Source organism: Staurois parvus, unplaced genomic scaffold (genome assembly GCF_062004578.1).
Source record: "Staurois parvus isolate SC_StPar_1 unplaced genomic scaffold, SC_StPar_1.0 ptg000207l, whole genome shotgun sequence".
In the NCBI taxonomy this organism is placed as follows: domain Eukaryota; kingdom Metazoa; phylum Chordata; class Amphibia; order Anura; family Ranidae; genus Staurois; species Staurois parvus.
In genome coordinates this window covers 9,548,382-9,562,549 of record NW_028318003.1, presented here as the reverse complement: position 1 = coordinate 9,562,549, position 14,168 = coordinate 9,548,382, and the positions used below count along the sequence as shown (strand labels likewise).

The 14,168-nt window shown below is 44.7% G+C and overlaps 1 protein-coding gene across 1 annotated transcript in view; it reads left to right on the top strand.

The window, feature by feature from the left end:
• LOC149461279 (urotensin-2 receptor-like) overlaps positions 1 to 14,168 on the top strand; it is a 41,667-nt gene that overhangs the window by 15,938 nt on the left and 11,561 nt on the right. The window lies entirely within an intron of this gene.

The following is a 14,168-nucleotide window of genomic DNA, read 5'->3' as shown; positions in this document are numbered from 1 at the left end:
ACCTAGGAGAGAACCTGCCATGGCTGGGGCATTTTCCAGGTTTTAAGCCTTTGATTGCACCTAGTACTTCTAGCACTGAAAAGGGTTCCTCGAGGTTTGAGGCATCCTGTGCATCAATAATCTGTACCACCATCGCATTAATGTATGTCAACATATCATTAAGATAGGGGTCAGCGGGGTCACCTAAGAAAGAGGAAGGTAGGTTGTAAATCCTAGTAGTATCCTTCGAATGAGGAGGAGATTCCCCGGTTATGTGTATTTTAGTGTTATCAGATGTGTGAATATATTGGACAGGGTGTCGAGGTGGATGGAGCACCCTCACCAAATGTTGACCACATTTATTAGCTAAAGAGTAATAGCAATTACCTGCCTTATCCCAAGCGATGAGAGAGTAAGAATCTAACAGTTGAAGGAGATCATGACGGGCATTAGATCAATCTACATAAACCGAGGATTTCAGGGTTTGCTTATGGGAGGTTTCTAGAGTTGCAATAACCGAGAGCAACCGACGCGTCTCAGATTCTCAAGCTTTCTTCAAATGAGAGCCGTGTTGGATAAAAACACCCCTAAGGACACACTTCAGGGCTTCCCATTGGTTGAGGGGACCCGTGGTATCAGTAGCATGGTCAAGAATGAAGTTTTAAATGGCACGCGTGATATCCGCCGTACACAGGGAATCTTTGAGCAGATTGTCATTTAAACGCCAAGAAGAACTACAAGAAGCCGTAGGGAGGCTGTGTATGTTGAAATGTATGGGGGAGTGGTTTGACCATAGGAAGTGGCCAAGGGAGTTGGACATAGGGGAGTCAAGTAAAGATTGAGAGATAATAAAGGCTATAGGAAGTGTGAGAAGTTGTTGAACATGCCAGACATCCACTAATTGCATATCGTGTAAAAGTGATTTAATTTGAGCTACGTTCTGGTACTTCAATTTAAGAAAACTATAGCGACCAGAAGGATCTATGAGAGAGTCCAAGACCTTCGGAATGAAAGTTCTATGAAAGGCCCCTGACATCTCCTTAGACCTAGCCTGTGGGTTGGTGCTGTGATACCATTGGGTATAATAACGGTTACCTAGAACTGGGATGCTAGCTGAGCGGAAGTGGGTTTCCTGGAGAAACAGAACTTGAGATCTAGCTTTATGAAAATGGTACAGTATCTAGCTCCGCTTCTCTGGGGTTTTAAACCCTCTACAATTCATGGAGGAAAGTCTTGGTTATAAACAGCCATAACAAAACAAAAAAGAGGGGGAAGGGGGTCTCAAGTAACAGAACCCCATTCTGGCCACAATTCCCGCAGGGGAAAAAAGAAAAAAAAATGAGGGTGGGGGGAGAGCTAGGGGAAGGGGGAGAGAAAGGGGAAAAGGGTGGGAAAAAGGGAAAGGAAGATACAGACCAAGTAAAAGGTCAGAAATAAGTGGAAGAGAGGAAGAATAAAGGACACAGAATAGGAGGGTAGAGGAGAAAGTGGGTAGGATCACCAACTCTGTATAGGGCAGGTCATGGATGAATGCAATTATAGGGATGTAATCCACCTGAAAATTAAGAAAAGAGGGAGAGCCACTAGGTGGCTCTAAAGAACACAGTAAACGTATAACAAATAACCAAAAGACAGAAATCTGTCCAAACATCAAACAGTGCATAACGGTATCACCAAGAGGCCTAGGTGGGGAACGTCAAAGGCACACAGAGCAGATTGCGGCCCAGGCCTCCTGCAGGGAATGAATGGAGTGGAAGGCCACTCAACTGGGTGAGTAACACATAAAAAAGTTGAAGTAGACCCTCATACAAAAAAACACACAAATGGATTAAGTGTACTGCATAGGGAGTTCCAGAGATACCCTGAAGGCAATAATTTTGAAATACCCAATAGAATTGTAGGGAACCCCACCTAGGAGACACACATAGGGGGATGTGGGAGCCTGTCACAATTCAAGGTAGTCACAGCATGCAATCACTATTGGATATCAACAAAAGCAATCAACCAGCAAAACCTCATAATGTTGCAAGCCAAGGGTAAAAACCCTCAAGGATGAGGCAAAGAGGGAAAAACCCCTAATTTACGCAGAGTCAGTTATCCGGGGCCTTGTGGGAGGAGGACCTTGAACGTTTCTTGCCTTGTCATTGCCATTGCGGGGTGAACGGTAATCACGGCGTTGTCGGTGGAAAAGGCCAATCTGGTAAAGACACTTGGGGCAGTTCAGAGGTGCCAAGGAAGTTTTTTTAAATCCCCAAGAGTGCAAAACTGTGCAGTCTTTCTATTGTGGGAGGCTTGGAGTTGAAAATGGAATCTCCTCTGGTATCAGATGTGACGATCTTGAAGTAGTTGCGTGAGTGGCTTTAAGGCCCTACGCATATTCAGGGTCTGATGGGAGAGGTCTGAAAGGAGCATTACAGGAGTCTTGTTAAAGAGTATGGTGTCTTGCTTACTGTCTGCGCACATGATAGCATCTTTGACCTTGTAATAATGAACTGTGAACAGCGTGTCGTGAACAAATGAGGGGCTGGGATTTTTCAGGCCTAAGGTCCTATGTACCCGATCCAATTCAATGGGCGCATCTTTGGGCTGTTGCATTAGTTGATTGAAAATAGCAGTAGCTGCTGCTGCTAAGTCCTTAGGTTCCACTGATTCCAGAGTTCCCCAAATTCTGTTGCGACGGTTACTGTTTTCTATATCATCCTGTTGGTTCATAAGTTGCTGTAATAGTACCGTGTGGGAGCTAAAAGTCTCTTCATGGGATTGCAAAGCATTTCAAAGTCCATCAGAGGTGTCACGTGGACACATATATCTTTCTTAAGTTCTGATATCTCCTGTTTATATGTCTTTTCAATGCGCTTTACACAATGCTCAAAATCATTCTTGGTAGGTAAGGATTTAATATAGAAATGCAGAGATCTGATGTGGGACTACAGGTCCTAGCCATCCCCAGAACATAATGAGGTTTTGGAGAGGCTGCGGGGCATTGAGATAGCCGATCCAAGCCTCCTGGGGAGGAAATGCAGCTGCAGGAGCTCCACTGTAGGTTGACTGAAGGCACCCTTCCAGGAGGAGAAAGAGGCGCCAGTGCCATCTTGTCGGCTGGGGTATGCGATGCCGCGGGTGCAGATCTGGTGAAAAAGTGGCCCAAATTGCTTCTAGGGCAGTCCCCTCCTGACTTCTTGGGACCCCTGTGCTGGTTCTTGCCCATGTGTGGGGTTTAGAGATCGTTGGTGAGGGTGAATAGCCTTGAGGGAGGAGTGAGGACCGAGAGCTGCCGAGGGACACGTCCTACAGCTCCATGCTTCAAGCCATGCCCCACTGCTAAATTTTTTTTATTAATAACAAACATGTCTATACTTACCTGCTCTGTGCAGTGGTTTTGCACAGAGCAGCCCTGATCCTCTTCTTTTCAAGTCCCTGCCCGTGCTTCTAGATCCTCCCCCTCAAGCAATGCCCCCAGGGAAAGCCACTTGCCCCAGGGTGCACTGCTGCATGCTCATCCCCGAGCCGCTGCTCTATGTGTCCATAAGACACATAGAGCCGTGGCTCGGCCTCACCCCCCCACTCTCTCCTCATTGGCTCACAGGTTGTGATTGACCTCAATTGGCTCACGCTGCCATCTCAGCCATTGAGACAGGGGCTGTCGAGAACATCGATAGATTGAAAGGGTCTCAGATAAAGACTGGGGGGCTAGGGTTTCTGCTGCACACAGGTTTTTACCCTCATGCATAGAATACATAAAGGTAAAAAAAATCTTGAGCCTTTAGACCAGGGGTCCTCAAACTTTTTAAAAAGGGGGCCAGTTCACTGTCCCTCAGACCGTTGGAGGGCCGGACTATAGTTTCTATAAAAAAAAAAAAAATTAAACAAATGCGGACACAGTACATGAGATGACCAGAGACTGCGGACATACAACAGCGGCGGGAATACTGAGCCGGCCACTCCATAAGACGCACAGACATTTCCCCCAAGTGTGTCTTAGGGAGCGAAATAGTGCCCCATCATTGGTGTCAGTGGGAGGAAAAGTGCCCCATCATTGGTGTCAGTGAGAAGAATTGTGCCCCATCATTAGTGTCAGTGAGTAGAAACGTGCCCCATCATTGGTGTCAGTGGGAAGAAACATGCCCCATCATTGGTGTCAGTGGGAAGAATAGTGCCCATCATTGGTGTCAGTGGGAAGAAACATGCCCCATCATTGGTGTCAGTGGGAGGAATAATGCCCCGTCATTGGTGTCAGTGGGAAGAAACGTGCCCCATCATTGGTATTAGTGGGAGGAATAGTGCCCCATCATTGGTGTCAGTGGGAAGAAACGTGTCCCATCATTGGTGTCGGTGGGAGGAATAGTGCCCCATCATTGGTGTCAGTGGGAAGAATCGTGCCCCATCATTGGTGTAAGTGGGAGGAATAGTGCCCCATCATTAGTGTCAGTGGGGGAGGAATAGTGCCCTATCGTTGGTGTCAGTGTGGGGGGGGGAATAGTGCCCCGTCATTGGTGTCAGTGGGGGAAGGGGATAGTGTCCCAACATTGGTGTCAGTGGGAGGAATAGTGTCCCATCATTGGTGTCAGTGGGAGGAATAGTGTCCCATCATTGGTGTCAGAGGGAAGAATAGTGCCCCATCTTTGGTGTCAGTGGGAGGAATAGTACATCATTGGTGTCAGTGGGGGGGAATAGTACCCCGTCATTGGTGTCAGTGGGGGAAGGAATAGTGTTCCATCGTTGGTGTTAGTGGGGGGGAGGAATAGTGCCCCATTGTTGGTGTCAGTGGGGGGAGGAATAGTGCCCCATCATTGGTGTCAGTGGGGGGGGGGGAATAGTGCCCATCATTGGTGTCAGTGGGAGGAATAGTGCCCCATCATTGGTGTCAGTGGGAGGAATAGTGCCCCATCATTGGTGTCAGTGGGAGGAATAGTGCCCCATCATTGGTGTCAGTGGGAGCAATAATGTCCCATCATTAGTAACAGTGACACCAATGATGGGGCACTATTCCTCCCACTGACACCAGTGACACTTAACTTGCTGACCCCTGCTCCAGCATGGTGCTGCTGCAGCCAGGTTACAGCAGCACCATCAGCACGGCTCACTTACCTGTCAGCTGTCCTTCTTCACTCCGGCGTCACTCGATGTTCGCGGGGCCGCTCGGCTCCGCCTCCTCGCAGGTGATTGGCCGCCTGTGTGCCTTTCCTGAGCTACAGTTCTGGTGCCCAATCACCGGTGAGGATGCGGAGCCGAGCAGCAGGAGCGAGGGAGTGGCCGGAGTGAATAAAGGAGCAGCGCTTCCTGGACTGGATCGTCGTGGGACTGGGACCGGGCCAGGTAAGGTACAGCAGCCCCTGCCGGCGGGCCAGATAAATGGCCTTGGCAGGCCGCATGTGGCCCGCGGGCCGTAGTTTGAGGACCCCTGGGATACACTATAATAAATTAGGATATAGAGATACAGAAGTGTTTCTCCATAGCTTGTTCTCCTCCCAGGGCCCCCACTATATCTCTGTCAGTGACTCCAGGCTAGGTCCCTAGGTACTCTGTGCTGTGAGGTCAGTCCCAGTATGTGGGGAATGACATACACCCCTTGCTATCAGAGCATCCATCACCCTTGCCAGGTCAGCAGTTTCCCGGCTAGTTGGCTGATTTAGCAAGGCACATAAATACCGTAGTCATTAGCGATGGCAATTTATCTTTCTCCAAACAGCTTTCTTGTACAACGTTTTCTAGTACCCCAAGGGGTAGTCATACTTTAGGCAGGTGGCTAAGTCCATAAAGAGTCCTTCTAAAGGCAAGAGTCCATAATAGGCAGTAAATCCACAAGAAGTAGCAATAATCTATAACGGTTAAGGTAGCACAAGTCCTAATAAGTCCAGAGCATGAACACAGTATAAAAAGGGTTTTAACATGTCAGAACCTTTTTGGAAGCACCTGCTTACATGGGGTCAAATTTTACTTGGGGATACAATGACCGGGGGAAAGGAGGTGTAATAAAGGATGATAGGGATATTTGGAGGGGAAATAAGAGCATTTATGTTGGGGGGAGAGGGTTTCTACTGGAGGGTGATGGGGGTGGGACAGAGGGTTTGCATTAGGAGGGGGGTTGTGCTAGAAGAGGGGATAAGATTTTTGCTTGAAGAGGGATTTTGGAACAATTTATATCAGAAAGGGAATTTGGGGGATACGATTTGGGCTGGGAGTAAGATTTGGGGGTGGATGTGCTAAAATGGGGGAGAGGATTTGTGCAAGGAGGGGGGATTTAGAGGGAAGAGGATTTGTGTTGGTAGGTGGATGGGGGGGGGGGATTGTGATAGAAGGGGTTCTTGGAGGGGGTGATTTGGGGGAATTTGTGCTGGGTGGGGGGAATTTAGAAAAGGATTTGTGCTTGGTGGTTGCGGGGAATTTTTTTGGGGGTGTGATTTGAGCTAAAAGAGATGGGACTATGGGGGAATTTGTTGCTACCTCAGGGAAAAGGATTTGTGCTGGGAGGTTGGATTTGGGTAAGGGGATAAAACAATTTGTGTTAGAATGGGAATTTATGGGGGAGGATTTGTGCTAGTAGGGAAAAGAGGATTTGTGCTGGGAGGTTGGATTTGGGAAAGATGATTTGTGCCGGGAGGGGGTATTTGAGAAGAAGAGAATTTGCACTAGAAGGAGTATATTGGGGGGGGGGTTGTGTTGGAAAGGGGGACTTGAGGGAAAGAGGTTTTGTGCTGGGATTCCTAATTCAGCTAAAAAGCAACATACTAGTATGTATCTTTCTCTGAAAGCAGTATTCCCAGTCAGAATGTAATTTGGGATTTGAGTTCAGTCTGCATTTTTATAAAGTGCAAATGCTGAAGTGCTGAAGAACTAGGTTTGGTGTCTAATGTGTCAGGTCTGGATGGATTAAAGTATGTTTTCAAATATAAATACATCCTTTATATCACATGAAAGGGCGGCACAGTGGCTTAGTGGTTTGCACTTCTGCCTTGCAGTAATTGGGTCATGGGTTCAATTCCCAACCATGGCGCCTCCTGAATGGAGTTTACATGTTCTCCCTGTGTTCGTGTGGGTTTTCTCTGGGTACTCCAGTTTCCTCCCACACTCCAAAGACATGCTGGTAGGTTAATTGGCTCCTGTCTAAATTGTCCTAGTTTCATCCCTGGCCACGCAGGATTTCCTGCATGGTAGGGGCTGGGGAAAGACCTGGTAACCTACCCTGTAAAAAATAATTGCTAAGAGAATTCATGGAAAAAGTTGATTACGAGTGACAGTCCATGCAATTGCCAAGGGTTGGATACAACTGAATGGATAGATAGATCACATGAAAATGACAAGTATGATGTACTGGGGCAAGACTTGACTTTCTAAAGCCCTCTGCACATGGGCTGAACATCAGCCTGTAACAGCTGGTTCAATAGAAACTGTCTGACATTCAGCCTGTGTGTATACCTGTCTGTCTAACAGTAGCTGGCTGAACAGCAAGCTGCAAAAACAGCATCTGATTGCCAATGGCTGCCAGTGCTGACCTGTGTGTTCTGTTATGGGGGGGGCAATCCCCCCCTGTGAAAACACAATAGGTCAGTGGGGAGATCGCTGTTCTAACATTGCATAGTTAGTACAATGTGTTCCTCCCAAGCTCTTCAGGTTTTTTTGTTTAGCCGCTGGATTGGATGAAAAAAAAACTGATGGTGTGTACCCAGCTGAAGAGTGAGAAGGGTTAGAACTTCTGTCTTTATGTTATTACTCTTTATGTTATTACTACCATATAGGTCCTCAGTGGGGACATTCACCCTATTTGTTCTGGTAGCCATTGTCTCTGTAAAAGAAAGGGATAGAAAATCCAAAATGTATTGTTGTCCAAGTAACAGAAGGTGAGAGGAAATTGTCCAGAGAGGATTCATGTTGTGATGACAAGTGTTTCAGAAGAGATTTGTCTGTTTTTAAGTCCCCGTTGCCCCAAGGCCACTGGAGAAGTTGGCTTCTGCTAAGGAAATAGAATTATTTATTAGCAGGCTAAAAAATCCACATGATTTATTTCCACAGTTAGTATGAAGAAATCCAGAGCAAAATGTTATTTTTCCATGTAGTGGGGCTGTGCTCGTTTTTGTATAGGGATTTGTAAAGCTGAGATATACTTTCCTAATCTGCTGCTGAGAGCAAGACTGGTATCCGCTGCTCCTGCCCCCCCCCCCCCCGCACGCTAGTGGTCTTGTAAATGGGCTGTTCCTGACATCATCAGACTGGCTATGAATGTGAGGCGGCAGGAACAGTTAACCTATGGATGTAGGGGAGCACGGTTTTCCAGAGGATCAGAGGATGGGGTATGTATTGCTTTTCCCTGAGCCCCTGAACAGAACGAGCAGCTTACCAATGCAGTGAGACTGGAAATCTGCTTTAAAACCTAGGTGTAATCAAACATAATTTGGCTGAAAACTGCTTTAGGTTTACCAAAGTTTCTGTCTGCAGATAATATGGTTTTCTGCAAAATATTTTATTACACCATTCTGCCATCATACTATAAATGTTGTTAGTGTTGATCTTGTAATCACTTCTAAAGAAATTGGTCCCAAGAAAAGAAACCTTGTGCAACTGTCAAGGCCCTACCTTTTCCCAGAGGTTATGCTGCTCCATGTGCTGGCATCCATCTTGGGTTTCTGCAAAGCATGGTGGGAGCCTTTTATGCTTTCAGGCCTCTGCGGTCCATCCCCCAGAGGGGTGTGGTTGATCACATTTAAGCCTGTTGTCTGTACTTGCTCTTTACATTCGTGTCCTGTATGATAGTGTTGTTGCAAGCTCTTGTTCTACTCTTGTTGCTCTCCTGGAAACCGACTCGGCTTTGTCTAAGACTATTCTCAGCCTTATCCCTTTATCTGACGTCCCGTTGCTGAACCCGGCTTGTGACCTGTGTATTCTTGTCTACCGTTCTGTAGTGTCTGTCCCGCTGTTATCGACCCAGCCTGTCTGACTATGCTATCGTTCTTATCTGGTTCCTACCAGCTATACGCCATTGGCGGCGGCCATTACCGCAGCTGGGGTTTCTCGGGGGCCGCGACCTGGTCCCTGGCTGCGTCAAGTCCATCCCCACCATCAGGGGCCCTGGTGGGTGAAGGGCAGCCTGGGGCTTAGACTCCGCACCCTGAGGGACTGCGGTCTGTGGGTGGTGGTTGTCGTCAGTCGGTGCGTGACCCTGCCATTAGGCTTGCCTGTCCATTCCACAGCTCCTGCCCTGACAGCAACCCTGTGTTCTGCCTGGCCTTCTAAAATGCTCGGCACAGTGCAAGGCATCACTATTCAGCATCAAGAGCGGCCATATTCAAAACACATACAATTGCCATGGCTGATGGTCAGAAGCTGCATACTGTACATTGCTGCTGTCCTATTTCATCTTAGTGTTCTACTACTTAGTCCTCATTCACCCAGACATACTGATCCCTCTACCCGTGCAGGATGCATGGATGCTCCATGGTGACCTGTGAAAGCAGCCTGTTCAGATCAATGACAGGTGGTCAGTTGCACGGACCTGCAAGGAGCACCAAGTATATCCTGGAGTGTACATTCCTGCAGGTTCGATGCATGGATCAGGACACAATATGTCTGCACCCTGATCTATGCAACAGACCCATATGAATGTACATGCTGGGATTTGGATGGTTATCTGTGCAGGTCTGTGCATCCACATGTTTCTGATTTGAACAGGCTGCCTGCATGGGGCTGCACCGAACACCTGTGCATCCCACTTGGGTGAAGACAACCCAGTGCGGATCAATATGCCCATGTGATTGAGGCCTAAATGCTTTCCGGGCAGGAAGGCACAATGTACAAACCAGGGAGGAGAAATGATTAAGGAGTAGGATTGGAAGGGAACAAATATTTTAAATGAAAAAAGAGAAGATTGCTTTAGGTACACTTTAAATTATGAAGGTTATGTTTTGATCTATGTAGTGCTACCCACACAGGGGCCACTTGGTAATTTAGGTTCTCTGTTCTGTACCTCAACTCCAAGAACAGCTTCGGCCCTTCTGACACACCTGGTTAAATGAAAGTTACTGCAAGCGCTTAGAAGAACACGAGCTTAGATACCATTAACGTGGCTGTGAAACAGTAGCAGGAAAAAAAAAAAATGGCCGTTGTGGTAAAAATGGTAAATGAACTCAATGTGTTGGTACGGGATATAATAAATGGTGTATCATAAAAGAGTGCCACGCATATATCTCTATTATTATTATTATACAGGATTTATATAGCACCAACAGTTTACTATAACCTCTATAACCTCATATATGAATTAAAGCATCCAAACCATGTGATTGTGATTATGCAACAACGGTGAATACACTGAATACAACTTAAAAGTCCATAATGTGGACTAAAAAAAAACAAAGTGCTCTCACATTTAAAAGTGTCCTGCTGGGACACCACAGTAAAAAAACCTTGTTATAATGTATTTTCAATGTGTTCAGGAATTTCCAAGATGTCGGCTCGTAAACTTCCTGTTTAGCAGCGTGACGTCATTGGCCCACGTCATTGGCCCACATCAAGCTGCTAAACAGGAAGTTTACGAGCCGCCATCTTGGAAATTCCTGAACACATTGAAAATACATTATAACAAGGTTTTTTTTACTGTGGTGTCCCAGCAGGACACTTTTAAATGTGAGTGCACTATGGAAAGCGTTTCTGTTCACATATGCGGAGGATTTGTGGGATAAAGAGGAGATGGGACCGTTTGCAGCAGAGTGAGGAGGAAAGTGGTGTCATCTACACAGTATACCTACCCGGGTTAAAAAGGAAAGGTGCTATTTGAAATATGCAATTTGGGTCATAAAAGGAGGTGAGAGTATATATGTATGTCTCTGGTGGAGGAGCACCTATAGGAATAAATGTGAACACAAGCAATAAAGAGCACCTGTTTGGGAACAAATTATAAACACAAGGATCAAGCACACATTATGGACTTTTAAGTTGTATTCAGTGTATTCACCGTTGTTGCATAATCACAATCACATGGTTTGGATGCTTTAATTCATGTATGAGGTTATAGAGATATATGCGCGGCACTATTTTATGACATTGAATTATCCTCCTGCGCTCAACTATGAAATTACCTAATAAATAGCCAGCTGCTATCACCTATTCCCTATACCTCAGGATGTGTAAATTATAACAAAAAATGGTGAAGCGCTCTGCAAATGCAACAAATCAGTGTATATACACACAATTATAGGTGAATAAATATACATTAATAAGCAATGATTAAAACGTGAGACTCCAATCTTTTAAATAATATAGAGTGACATGTGCCTAAAACAGCAACACACTGTGCAAAAACAAGTGTCTGGTCTGCCAATAAAAATAGAAACACACCAGGTTAAATGAAATATATACCCAAAATAGATATATATACATAAATAATATTAACGTGAGACTCCAATCCTTGAAATGATACAAAGTGACCCGTGCTTAAAAGCAACAACATACTGTGTAAAAAAATGCCTGGTCTGCTAAACAATATGTATACACACCAGGTAGAGTGAAATATATGCCAAAAATTAGATATCCATTATTAATATATCAAGTGATAGGTGCAACAACACAAATAGAAAAAAATAAATAAACGACAATTGAATAAAATCGTTCAGTGTAAACTCCTGAGGAAGCCACGTGTCCTATCGTGGTGTAACGCGTAGAGAGCATGTGCGGTGACACACTTCCGGTTTCAGCGGTGATGCACTTCCGGTTTTGATGCCATCTTGGTACACCAGAGTCCCCTAGTACACCCATAGCACATGGGAAACTGCTGTACTAATAGGATTTTAATGTGAGTGTCCATTTATTTGGCGTTTTTTCATTAATAAAGCGGTATTACACTATGGAGGTCTTTCTCTTTACCCCTGTCATGCATGCCTGAGCCTATTGTGTGAAAGGCATATTTGATGCGCTGAGTTATAATCGGAGCCCGATTGGAGTCAGTGGAGCCATAGTGTGGGAAGCCGTCTGGTTTGAGGATTACCCAAGGTGTTGTGGCCCTTAAGGGTCGATGTTAGGAGGTGAGGAGGCACTTTAGCCACTGTGGGATAAGTCACAAAGAGTGTCACTGAGAGCACTTATAGTGTGCACTGAAGATTGAAGCACTTTTTGTTGGACTGGTCACTATTGATGTTTACACTGAACGATTTTATTCAATTGTCGTTTATTTTTTTCTATTTGTGTTGTTGCACCTATCACTTGATATATTAATAATGGATATCTAATTTTTGGTATATATTTCACTCTACCTGGTGTGTACACATATTGTTTAGCAGACCAGGCATTTTTTACACAGTGTGTTGCTGTTTTTAAGCACGGGTCACTTTGTATTATTTCAAGGATTGGAGTCTCACGTTAATATTATTTATGTATATATATCTATTTTGGGTATATATTTAATTTAACCTGGTGTGTTTATATTTTTATTGGCAGACCAGGCACTTGTTTTTGCACAGTGTGTTGCTGTTTTAAGCACGTCACTCTATATTATTTAAAAGATTGGAGTCTCACGTTTTAATTATTGCTTATTAATGTATATTTATTCACCTATATTTGTGTGTATATACACTGATTTGTTGCATTTGCATAGCGCTTCACCATTTTTTGTTACTATTTTATGATATATCTTTTGTATGGGGAAACGCATGGAAGTGGCAGCAGCACTGGTATACACAGGAATTTGAGGAGTTATTTGTTGCGCTGAAGTTTTATTTGTACATATAATAAATGGTGGTTTGAGCATAAATGGACACAGAAGGTAGGTTCAGATGCAGTCTGTTATACAGTATAATCTGTACCACTAGACTATAAATAACTGATGAATCAGCAAAGTCAGCAATAAACAGTGCATATAATAAACAACAGCAATGTGAATACGAATACTATAAGTAGTCTACAGTGCACTCGAGGAGAATGGCTAGGATATAGCGTAATGTCCACTGAGAATTACCTCTAAGCATAAGCAATCGTTGAAGGTCTCTGTGTTACAACTGCAAAAGGACAGTATGTAGTCCTAACTCTTCAGCAAGCTATCGCTGAGGCCCAGTTGTACTGTTGGTGCACATGAGAATAGTCCCAGTCAAACCCGCAGGCAGCAATAAGGCTACTACGTGGCTGTATGGTCAGTTCCTAAAAGGTTAATTCTCTCTAGCACCAGATAGTAAATCCCTACAGCAGCAGCTCACCATTCCCAGTGATATTGCAGCTCACCATCCCGTCACACACAGCAATTAGTGCACTCTCTGCTCTGCACCCAGGCTGCCATTCCAAATCCCACTCAGCCAGCAATTATGCAGCAGTGGTGGTGCACACTGCTGCATAATTGCTGCATAAATGTGCACTTTCTAGGCTCCCTGCTGTGTCCTGTACAGCCCGAGAAAATGCAGTTCTTTCCTCTCATCCTTTCAATCTCCCTCTGTGAAATGCAGTTCAAAAGCTCTTGATTACCTCTGGACTAAAGTTCCCACCGGGAAGTGCTGCCAGACTCAGTCTATTGAACTCTTTCTGCTCAGCAGTTCTTTCCTCTTGTTGACATAGATGTTAATAGGTACAGTTGTGTTCAAAATAATAGCAGTGTGTTGAAAAAAAGTGAATAAAGCTCAAAATCCTTCTAATAGCTTTTATTTCCATACACACAAATGCATTGGGAACACTACACATTCTATTCCAAATCAAAACATGAAGAAAAAGATATCAAATTTGTGTTGTTCCTCTAAAAAAAAATTGAAGAAAAGTGAATATTAGACTGTTCAAAAAAATAGCAATGTCTGGAACGACCCATTTTCCTCAGAATTTCAGAGAGAAATGCACTGTAACCAGCATGTACAACATTTGCTGCCTTCCTTCCTTAAATAAGGGCAATAATTGCCACCTGTTTTTCAAAGAATGAATGACCTCACTAATAGAACTCCACACTGCTATTATTTTGAACATGCCCCTTTCAATTAGTGATTCAATTACACAGAATCAGCAGCATGCATGTCATGACTGTTGGGTCTGTTGGATTTCTATTACTCTACTACACCTGCTAGTAAATTATTTGCCATGTAGAAATATCATTTCTACCAAAAACAGTGATTGATCCGGTTAGTGATGTCTGACTGCTATTATTTTGAACACAACTGTACATCACTGCAGGGCAGCAGCTACAGAGAGCAGCTGCAGCCAGTGTTTCTCTCACTCTTCATTCTAAGCCAAGC